We start from the raw sequence: 12,252 nt of genomic DNA, 5'->3' as shown, positions 1-12,252 counted from the left end.
CAGCGAAAAACTGGCGATGACCAAACCTCCACCGTCACGCCAACAGAAATACGCCCATGCCATTCCTACCCACAAATCCCCGCAGCGGTCTTTCAACCGCGGTATTCCATTGGCGGTACACACCGCCGCGGTCAAAATACACACACCTTTACAAAACACTACCACATTGGACAATTCAAAATACACACACCTGAGACACATACACACACCACTCCCACACACCCAATACAATATAAAACACACACCCACATCACCCACAAACCTTTACGACCACAATTGCGACTGAAGGACAGAGAGAGACAGCACAGAATAGAGTAGACCATCACACAGAGGCAAATCACAACATCACCCACACAATATCCACGCACAAAACACCATACACCACCACACTCACCACACTCTACAACACATACACCACCCCTCACCTCATCCACACCACCCCATGGCACCCCAAAGACACCCCAGGTTCTCTGACGCAGAACTCAGGGTCATGGTGGAGGAAATAGTTCGGGTAGAGCCCCAGCTCTTCGGGACACAGGTGCAGCACACCACCATTGCCAGGAAGATGGAGCTATGGCAAAGTATAGTGGACAGGGTCAACGCTGTGGGACAGCATCCACGAAATCGGGACGACATCAGGAAGCGGTGGAACGACCTACGGGGGAAGGTGCGTTCCATGGTATCAAGGCACAACATCGCGGTGCAGAAGACTGGCGGCGGACCCCCACCTACTCCCCCAGAATTCACAACATGGGAGGAGGAAGTCTTGCACATCCTGCATCCTGAGGGCCTCGCAGGAGTAGGCGGAGGAATGGACTCTGGTAAGTCAAATCTTCACTACTTCATTCCCCCCACCCCACCTGCATGCCAAATCATACCCCCACCCTCACCCCCACCCCCATCACACCAACTCCTTGCAAATGGCTCACCATCACAACCCACCCATCCCAAAACCTAGCCCTGCATGCGTCCCCAAAGCATGGACACCCATCACCAAAGCATGCCCACTGCACATACCCATCTCCCCCACAAGCCACCGTCACAAAAGCCCCCACAAGGGAATGCCAGCACTGGGGTACACGGCCACCCACCCATTACACGAAATGGCACACACAGAAGCAATAACCATACTCTTATACCCCTGCAGGACCCGAACGCCACCACACCGCCCAGGAGGGCCCAGAGATGTCCATCCCACCCCCAGAAGAGGCCCCCAGTGATGACAGCAGCTCTGTCTCCCTGGACCCAGATGACCAGCCCGGCCCATCGGGGACCTCGGGACAGTCGGTTCCCCACAGACAGCCACAGGCTACAGCAGACCTAACCCCCTCTGGGAACACCAGCACAGCTCCCACCCAGCGGGCCCATGCCTCTGTCTCCAGGACACATCAATCAGCGGTGTGTCCACCACTACAGGGCACCCAGGTTGACCCACCACCCCAACAACAACAGGGACCTGGGGGCAGTGGTAGTGGGCACACGGTCCAGGGGACAGAGGCCCAGGGAAACAGGGGAACTGGGAGGGCTGCTGTGCGACAGGGGGGGGACAGGCCCAGGGAACCGACTCTCCAAGAGGCCCTCTCCTCCATCATGGGAGCATACCACCGCTCCCAGGAGACGATGGCTACGGTACTGGCCAGGTTCCAGGAGATCCAGGTACTGCAGGAGGAACAGTACACGGGGTTCAGAGAGGAACTGAGAAACATTAGTTCCGCAATGGGGACCATCGTCGTGGCTCTTAACCAGATAGTCACCACATTGCGGGACCATGTGGCACCACAAAGGGCCCCTGTCGCTAGCATGGACCAAGACCAGGCTACCACCTCCGCCGGCGCTAGTGGACAGGAGGCCCCCACACAACGACAGGCCACCAGAACCCCACCTCCTGCAGAAGAAGAACCACCCCGCAAGCGGTACCTGAGATCTCAGAAGAAGACAGAGTAGGATGCCAAGACCCCGCCAGCAAAGGATACCCCCTGATGTCATCCCACTGTCCCACATTGTCACCCTGTCCAAACTTAAACTGCCCCTGCTCCATCCTTCCACAGGCATATGGACAATGCACCTGTGAGACTCTAAACTGGACTCTGCCATGGACATTACTCCACCATCACCCATCACTGTTTTTCAATCATGTCCCTAAATTTAGCACTTTAATAAAATCACTTATTGCACTTAAAAAATCTGGAGTCTGCTTGTATTTTGAACAAATGTATTAAGAAATAACGGTGCCAAAATGTTCAGTTACATTGTGATGACAACATACCACTGTCACACAGCTGTAGTCCATGGGCAAACAAAGCAGAGGTCACGCAGTGGGGCCCACAGCTCTGAAAACGGAAGGGAAAGTCACAACTCAGTTAACAGGAACTGGGGGGAAACACAGACAGTAGAGAGGCAGGAGACTTTAAGTAAATGTAAAATGGCGGGGTTGATTCGTACCTGTGTGCTACTGAAAATACTGTTGTATCACTGTGTCCCTGTTGTCTGTGTCGTCCCCGTCGTCTTTCTCCTCTTCACTCTCCACAGGCTCCAAAGCTGCTACAACACCACCATCTGGACCATCCTCCTGCAGGAAAGGCACCTGGCGTCGCAAAGCCAGGTTGTGAAGCATACAGCAGGCCACGATGATATGGCACACCTTCTTTGGTGAGTACATTAGGGATCCACCTGTCATATGCAGGCACCTAAACCTGGCCTTCAGGAGGCCCAAGGTCCGCTCGATCACCCTCCTAGTACGCCCATGTGCCTCATTGTACCGTTCCTCTGCCCTGGTCCGGGGATTCCTCACTGGGGTCAGTAGCCACGACAGGTTGGGGTAACCAGAGTCACCAATTAGCCACACACGGTGTCTCTGTAGCTGTTCCATCACATAAGGGATGCTGCTATTTCGCATGATGTACGCGTCATGCACTGACCCAGGGAACTTGGCATTTACATGGGAGATGTACTGGTCAGCCAAACAGACCACCTGGACAATCATCGAATTATAACTTTTTCTGTTCCTGTACACCTGCTCACTTTCACTGGGGGGAACCAAAGCCATATGGGTCCCATCAATGGCACCAATGATGTTGGGGATATGTCCAAGGGCATAGAAATCACCCTTCACTGTAGCCAAATCGGCCACCTCAGGGAAAACAATGTAGCTCCGCATGTATTTCATCAGGGCAGACAACACTCTGGACAAAACCTTAGAAAACATAGACTGAGACATCCCTGATGATATGGCCACTGTTGTTTGGAATGATCCACTTGCCAAAAAATGGAGTACTGACAGCACCTGCACCAGAGGGGGAATCCCTGTGGGTTGGCGAATGGGGGACATCAAGTCTAGCTCCAGCTGGGCACCCAGTTCCTGTATAGTGGCTCGGTCAAGTCTGTATGTCAGTATGACATGTCTTTCTTCCATTGTCGACAGGTCCACCAGCGGTCTGTACACGGGAACATTCCTCCATCTCCTCGCAAGTCCCAGCGGACGGTGCCTAGGAAGGACAACATGGAGCACAGAGTCAAGCAACCCACAGGTACGTAACCACAGCTTGCACAGAACACGATTCGCTATGCATGGAATGGCTTGTATGAGTGGCAATGCAACGCCTAGGCCTGTGTGACGCAGTAGAAATTAAGCCATGTGGGCCCTTGAAATGGCGGCTGCCTGACCTGTGAAGTGTGACAATGGGATGTGAGGTCAATGCGCTGGCGTGGCACACCATGGCGGTAGGCGGTCGAAGACCGCGGCGCAAAGCAGCATTGGTTAACATTGAACCCTGTGGGTCTCAGGAGCCAATGACGATGTGTGCCGGCGGTCGCGGTACGCACCGCCGCGGTACGCACCGCCGCGGTACGCACCGCCGCGGGCGTGACCGCCATTTTCTCTCTGCTTAATCACTCGAGACCTGATCATCCACAGGAGAGGACCTATACTGCAAGTGCTGCTGTGACCTCGGTCTGGAAGAGACAATGGCTGCTGCGACTGGGGAAAGGGCCCCTGCCTTCACATCTGAGGAATTGGAGAAACTTGTTGATGGGGTCCTCCCCCAGTATGCGCTACTCTACGGTCCTCCAGACCAACAGGTAAGTACACTGGGACCATGCTTTGTGGGCAATGCCTGGGTTGAGTGGGGTGAATGAACGATGGTGCGGAGGGGAGCGTATGAGGCATGCATCAAACGACAGATGAGAGCATGTGCCACATGGCAAGTGTGGGGATGGGGGGACACTCACATCGAGCATGCCGAAAATTCTGATATTGTATTTTCTCTCCCTGTACGTGTCACATAGGTCAGCGCCCATCAGAAAGTCGACATTTGGCGTGCCATCGCCAAGGACGTCCGGACCCTGGGGGTCCACAACAGACGGGGCACCCACTGCCGCAAGAGGTGGGAGGACATCCGCCGCGGGAGCAGAAAGACCGTAGGAGGGGTGCCACGTGTCAATTGACCCCCCTGATGTCTCGGATCCTGGCGGTGGCCTACCCAGATTTGGATGGGCGCGTGAGGACATCACAGCAGACACAAGGGGGTGAGTACACTCTCATTCTGCTGACTATGCGTGCAGTGGAGGTGTCTAGGTGGGGGAGGAGGGCTGTGGGTATCCCTAGGCCAGGGCGATTTCTGTAGGCTAGGCCCCTCCGTAAGGCATGGCCCTGTGACCCCGCCCCCCACCTCTGTAGATTGCCAAGTACAGCTATCCATGGCCCTGTGTCACCTATGTGTGCAGTTGTCGTCCATAGGCTTGTAGGCCATGTCCCACTGATTGAGTAGTGTACCCCAAGTGCGCGGCGTAGTGCAGGGGGCTTCTGTGTCTGTCCTCTCCGCCAACTGTGTTGCCAAGGCATGCACTCAACATGTCTTTATTCTCCCCCCCCCCTTTTTTGGTCTGCTCTTCCTGTTCATGTGTGCATTAGCATCATCTGGCGGAGGAGAAGTGGCATTGGAGCACGAGGGAGCTGCATCTCACATGGCCCCGGAGGGCCATGCAACGGACTCTGATTTGACCAGTGAGACGGAGGGCGAGGGGGGCTCCACAACTGGGACACGTGGAGACATCAGCGACACCGACACGTCCTCGGAAGGGAGCTCCCTTGTGGTGTCGGCAACATCCGTGCCCACCGCAACAACAGGTACAGCCGCCACCCGGCGCACCAGCTCCACCCTCCCAGCAGCCCCTCAGCGTTCGCCCCGTGCCCGCTCGCACACCAAGGCGGGCATCTCCTTCGCCCCAGGCACCTCAGGCCCTGCCCCAGTTACCCCTGCTGCCCTCAGTGAGGAGGTCATCGACCTCCTCCGGACGCTCATTGTTGGGCAGTCTACCCTTTTGAATGCCATCCAGGGGGTGGAAAGGGAGGTGCATCGGAGCAATGCATACCTGGAGGGCATTCATTCGGGTCAGGCTGCCCATCAGTGATCGTTCAACGCTCTGGCCTCAGCACTGACGGCAGCCATTGTCCCTGTCTCCTGCCTCCCTCCTCCAAATCCCTCCACCCAGTCCCACTCCCCTGTTCCTCTGCCTATCCCAGACACACCTACAGACCAGCCTGCACACACCTCAACACCCAAGGTCAGCTCATCCAAACATAAGCACCACACATCACAGAAGCATTCACACAAGCAACATCCACATGCAGACATGCCAACAGCCACTGCCTCCTCTGTGTCCCCCTCCTCCTCGTCTCCCTCCCTGTGACGTCCCAACTCACACTTGCATGCACCACTTCATCAGCCACTACGACCATCACCAGCACACCCACCAGAACACTCCGCACACGTGCAGTCACCACCCCCACTGCCATTTACACGTCCCCTGTGTCCTCTCCCAGTGTGTCTGTCACCCCCTCTTCCAAACCACACAAACGCAGGCAGCCACCCACCCAACAGCCATCCACCTCACGACAGCCTCCGTCACAAGCACCTGCACCCATAGACAGCACACTTGACTCTCCTACAACCACATCCTCTTCCTCCACTCCCATACCCACTGCACCTACCCTTCCCATTGCTCCCAAAAAGTTTTTCCTCTCCAAACTTAACCTCTTTCCATCACCTGACCCACCCCCTCCATCTCGTAAAAGTCCAATCTGCACCTCAGCCACCACAACCCCTGGACCTACAAGGACCATAGTTCAGGGATATTGGAGTCCCCCACCTTCGAGGGCAGCCACATCGGCCAGCAGCAAAGGGACAGCCAGCCCACCCCCTGGGAAAAAAACAAAAAAAGCCAAGGGCCGGCGCGAGAAAACAGAGACGGCAGCCTACACAGGCACCACCCTGGCACCGTCAGGGAGTGGGGTGCCACCTGGCACATCTCCAAAGGGAGGCAAGGGCCACAGAGGATCAGGCAAGGGTGGCAAGGGCAGCACGGCCGACAAGTCCGGCAGCAGGCGAGCTGCCGAGGAGGGCCCCACCAGACCCATTCCGGGGGTGAAGGAGGACACCCACGGGCACGGGCCACCAGCACAGGAGGGCCCAGCAAGCGAGAAGTCGGATGGCGAGTGAACACCATCTATTGGCCGGATCTGGTGCCCTGGAGACACATGTGAGGCACCGCTGAACAGGGTACCGCCGTCTCAAGAACCGCTGAACAGGGCCCTTCAAGACAAGCACTGCTGAACAGGGCACCGCCGTGTCAAGAACCGCTGAACAGGGCCCTTCAAGACAGGCACCGCTTAACAGGGCCCTTCAAGACAAGCACCGCTGAACAGGGCCCTTCAAGACAAGCATCGCTGAACAGGGCCCTTCAAGACAAGCACCGCTGAACAGGGCCCTTCAAGACAAGCACCGCTGAACAGGGCACCGCCGTGTCAAGAACCGCTGAACAGGGCCCTTCAAGACAAGCACCGTTGAACAGGGCACTGGCGTCTCTGCACCGCTCCACTTGGCCCTTCATCTCAAGCACCGCTCCGCTGGGCACCGCCGTCTCTGCACCGCTCCGCTTGGCCCTTCATCTCAAGCACCGCTCCGCTGGGCCCTTCATCTCAAGCACCGCTCCGCTGGGCCCTTCATCTCAAGCACCACTCCGCTGGACCCTTCATCTCAAGCACCGCTCTGCGGGGCCCTTCATCTCTAGCACCGCTCCGCTGGGCCCTTCATCTCAAGCACCGCTCCGCTGGGCACCGGCGTCTCTGCACCGCTCCGCTGGGCCCTTCATCTCAAGCACCGCTCCGCTGGGCCCTTCATCTCAAGCACCGCTCCGCTGGGCACCGGCATCTCTGCACTGCTCCGCTGGGCCCTTCATCTCAAGCACCGCTCCGCTTGGCCCTTCATCTCAAGCACCGCTCCGGTGGGCCCTTCATCTCAAGCACCGCTCCGCTGGGCCCTTCATCTCAAGCACCGCTCCGCTGGGCCCTTCATCTCAAGCACCGCTCCGCTGGGCCCTTCATCGCAAGCACCGCTCCGCTGGGCACCGGCGTCTCTGCACCGCTCCGCTGGGCCCTTCATCTCAAGCACCGCTCCGCTGGGCCCTTCATCTCAAGCACCGCTCCGCTGGGCACCGGCGTCTCTGCACCGCTCCGCTGGGCCCTTCATCTCAAGCACCGCTCCGCTGGGCCCTTCATCTCAAGCACCGCTCCGCTGGGCACCGCCGTCTCTGCACCGCTCCGCTTGGCCCTGCATCTCAAGCACCGCTCTGCTGGGCCCTTCATCTCAAGCACCGCTCCGCTGGGCCCTTCATCTCAAGCACCGCTCCGCTGGGCCCTTCATCTCAAGCACCGCTCCGCTGGGCCCTTCATCTCAAGCACCGCTCCGCTGGGCCCTTCATCTCAAGCACCGCTCCGCGGGGCCCTTCATCTCAAGCACCGCTCCGCTGGGTACCGGCGTCTCTGCACCGCTCTGCTGGGCCCTTCATCTCAAGCACCGCTCTGCTGGGCCCTTCATCTCAAGCACCGCTCCGTTGGGCACCGGCGTCTCTGCACCGCTCCGCTGGGCCCTTCATCTCAAGCACCGCTCCGCTTGGCCCTTCATCTCAAGCACCGCTCCGGTGGGCCCTTCATCTCAAGCACCGCTCCGCTGGGCCCTTCATCTCAAGCACCACTCCGCTGGGCCCTTCATCTCAAGCACCGCTCCGCTGTGCCCTTCATCTCAAGCACCGCTCCGCTGGACCCTTCATCGCAAGCACCGCTCCGCTGGGCACCGGCGTCTCTGCACCGCTCCGCTGGGCCCTTCATCTCAAGCACCGCTCCGCTGGGCACCGGCGTCTCTGCACCGCTCCGCTGGGCCCTTCATCTCAAGCACTGCTCCGCTGGGCCCTTCATCTCAAGCACCTCTCCGCTGGGCACCACCGTCTCTGCACCGCTCCGCTTGGCCCTGCATCTCAAGCACCGCTCCGCTGGGCCCTTCATCTCAAGCACCGCTCCGCTGGGCCCTTCATCTCAAGCACCGCTCCGCTGGGCCCTTCATCTCAAGCACCGCTCCGCTGGGCCCTTCATCTCAAGCACCGCTCCGCTGGGCCCTTCATCTCAAGCACCGCTCCGCTGGGCACCGGCGTCTCTGCACCGCTCCGCTGGGCCCTTCATCTCAAGCACCGCTCCGCTGGGCCCTTCATCTCAAGCACCGCTCCGCTGGGCACCGGCATCTCTGCACTGCTCCGCTGGGCCCTTCATCTCAAGCACCGCTCCGCTTGGCCCTTCATCTCAAGCACCGCTCCGGTGGGCCCTTCATCTCAAGCACCGCTCCGCTGGGCCCTTCATCTCAAGCACCGCTCCGCTGGGCCCTTCATCTCAAGCACCGCTCCGCTGGGCCCTTCATCGCAAGCACCGCTCCGCTGGGCACCGGCGTCTCTGCACCGCTCCGCTGGGCCCTTCATCTCAAGCACCGCTCCGCTGGGCCCTTCATCTCAAGCACCGCTCCGCTGGGCACCGGCGTCTCTGCACCGCTCCGCTGGGCCCTTCATCTCAAGCACCGCTCCGCTGGGCCCTTCATCTCAAGCACCGCTCCGCTGGGCACCGCCGTCTCTGCACCGCTCCGCTTGGCCCTGCATCTCAAGCACCGCTCTGCTGGGCCCTTCATCTCAAGCACCGCTCCGCTGGGCCCTTCATCTCAAGCACCGCTCCGCTGGGCCCTTCATCTCAAGCACCGCTCCGCTGGGCCCTTCATCTCAAGCACCGCTCCGCTGGGCCCTTCATCTCAAGCACCGCTCCGCGGGGCCCTTCATCTCAAGCACCGCTCCGCTGGGTACCGGCGTCTCTGCACCGCTCTGCTGGGCCCTTCATCTCAAGCACCGCTCTGCTGGGCCCTTCATCTCAAGCACCGCTCCGTTGGGCACCGGCGTCTCTGCACCGCTCCGCTGGGCCCTTCATCTCAAGCACCGCTCCGCTTGGCCCTTCATCTCAAGCACCGCTCCGGTGGGCCCTTCATCTCAAGCACCGCTCCGCTGGGCCCTTCATCTCAAGCACCACTCCGCTGGGCCCTTCATCTCAAGCACCGCTCCGCTGTGCCCTTCATCTCAAGCACCGCTCCGCTGGACCCTTCATCGCAAGCACCGCTCCGCTGGGCACCGGCGTCTCTGCACCGCTCCGCTGGGCCCTTCATCTCAAGCACCGCTCCGCTGGGCACCGGCGTCTCTGCACCGCTCCGCTGGGCCCTTCATCTCAAGCACTGCTCCGCTGGGCCCTTCATCTCAAGCACCTCTCCGCTGGGCACCACCGTCTCTGCACCGCTCCGCTTGGCCCTGCATCTCAAGCACCGCTCCGCTGGGCCCTTCATCTCAAGCACCGCTCCGCTGGGCCCTTCATCTCAAGCACCGCTCCGCTGGGCCCTTCATCTCAAGCACCGCTCCGCTGGGCCCTTCATCTCAAGCACCGCTCCGCTGGGCACCGGCGTCTCTGCACCGCTCCGCTGGGCCCTTCATCTCAAGCACCGCTCCGCTGGGCCCTTCATCTCAAGCACCGCTCCGCTGGACACCGCCGTCTCTGCACCGCTCCGCTTGGCCCTTCATCTCAAGCACCGCTCTGCTGGGCCCTTCATCTCAAGCACCGCTCCGCTGGGCCCTTCATCTCAAGCACCGCTCCGCTGGGCCCTTCATCTCAAGCACCGCTCCGCTGGGCCCTTCATCTCAAGCACCGCTCCGCTGGGCCCTTCATCTCAAGCACCGCTCCGCTGGGCCCTTCATCTCAAGAATCGGCTCCGCTGGGCCCTTCATCTCAAGCACCGCTGACACATTGGCAGAAGGGGCAGGCCCGGATCAGTGTCGGACAGGGCTGCACGATACACTCTGGGCACCAAGAGTCCTCCAGTACCGCTGGAGTCTGTCATCCACTTGTGATACTGTGGCTTTGCACTCCCTAGGAAGGCACAGTGGGCAAGCCACCCACTGTAGAGACTTGAGAGACTGTGGCTTTGCACTCCCCAGGATGGCACAGTGGGCAAGCCACCCACTGTAGAGACTTGAGAGACTGTGGCTTTGCACTCCCCAGGATGGAACAGTGGGCAAGCCACCCACTGTTATCAACTTGAGAGACTGTGGCTTTGCACTCCCCAGGATGGCACAGTGGGCAAGCCACCCACTGTAGAGACTTGAGAGACTGTGGCTTTGCACTCCCCAGGATGGCACAGTGGGCAAGCCACCCACTGTAGAGACTTGAGAGACTGTGGCTTTGCACTCCCCAGGATTGAACATTGGCCGTGGAGGCCCCTCGTGGATCTGGCGTCGTGGACTCGTGTGGCTGAGGTGCCCCCCCTTCCCTTCCCCCTGAGGTGCCTGTAGTTTTCCTATCTGATGCCCCTGTAGTGTTCTCTCCAATGGATTCGGGTCTCATGTGTGGGCTTTGCCCATGTGTTGAGGACCATTGGCCCACGTACAATGACAGAAAGCCAATTCTGACGGGACAATATACATATGCGTATATAGTTATGGGATGTTCGTCTTACTTATTTACTTTGCTTTACAATACATTTGTATTACAATTACTTATTATTTTGTCTTTGCATTCTTCCGGGGGGTTTAGGGGGTGTCACTCTGAGTTGTTGCTCTGCATTGGTGTGTAGGTAGTTGGGGGAGGGGGGGTGTCGCGTATGTGTGTGCCCATAATCTTTTCTCCTCCCCTCTCCCGTGTGTCGTAGGTGCAGTACTCACCGTTGTCTTCTGCGCCGGCGTTCGTGCTCCTGGTAGAGGAGCAGGTAGACAATAGCTGGTAGGATGTGTAGTTCTGGTTCCATGCTGTCCAGATTCCTCGTGGAGTGTGTAGAGGTGAGCGTTTTCCCGTTCGTAGTCTGTTTCCGCCGTGTTTTTATCGGCGGGGCTCCCGCCCCGGAAAAGGTGGCGGATTGGTGAGTTGTGATAGGGTGGGCGGTACATTGTCTGCCGCCTGTCTGTTGGCAGTGACCGCCGTGCTGCTTGTCTGTACCACCGTGGCGGTCGGAGTGTTAAAGTGGCGGGCTGTGTTGGCGGTTCCCGCCAGGGTCGGAATTCAATTTTTTTGCCCGCCTGCCTGTTTGCGGGTTGGCCGCCGCTTTAACACCGACCGCCAGGGTTGGAATGACCCCCCATGTGTGCACTGTATCTAAGATATGGTGCACCATGGCAGTAGTTAGGGAACTAGCATCAGCATTTTTTACACTAGTTCAGAGCATTGAAGGATTTACGTAAAAAATGTTTTAGCTAATCCTGCAAAGCCCATTGAGGCCCACTGTAAGCGATGGCGTGCCTCCTTTTAACGCCTGCTCTAAGCAGGCGTTAAAAGTGAAGAAAAAAACGAGGCAAAGAAGTCTCTTAGATTTCTATGCACCATTTTTTTGCCCCCCCCCCTTAACGGGGAATGCCCCCGTTGCAAACATTATGGCCCTCATTCCGACATTGGCCGGCGGCGGTCGCCGCCGGCCTGTCGGGGGCTGCCAGAATACCGTTCCGCGGTCGAAAGACCGCGGCGGTGATTCTGACTTTCCCGCTGGGCTGGCGAGCGGCCGCCTTCAGGCCGCCCGCCAGCCCAGCGGGAAAGAGGCTTCCACGATGAAGCCGGCTCGGAATCGAGCCGGCGGAGTGGAAGCTGTGCGACGGGTGCAGTTGCACCCGTCGCGAATTTCACTGTCTGCAAAGCAGACAGTGAAATACATTTAGGGGCCCTCTTACGGGGGCCCCTGCAGTGCCCATTCCAGTGGCATGGGCACAGCAGGGGCCCCCAGGGGCCCCGCGACCCCCCCTACCGCCATCCGGTTCCCGGCGGGAGAACCGCCGGGAACTGGATGGCGGTAGGGGGGGTCGGAATCCCCTCGGCGGCGCAGCTAGCTGCGCCGCCTTGGAGGATTCCTATGGGCGGCG

This window comes from Pleurodeles waltl, chromosome 8 (genome assembly GCF_031143425.1).
Source record: "Pleurodeles waltl isolate 20211129_DDA chromosome 8, aPleWal1.hap1.20221129, whole genome shotgun sequence".
NCBI classification, from domain to species: domain Eukaryota; kingdom Metazoa; phylum Chordata; class Amphibia; order Caudata; family Salamandridae; genus Pleurodeles; species Pleurodeles waltl.
The sequence above is the reverse complement of the archived record's forward strand: the minus strand, read 5'-3'. Positions refer to the sequence as shown.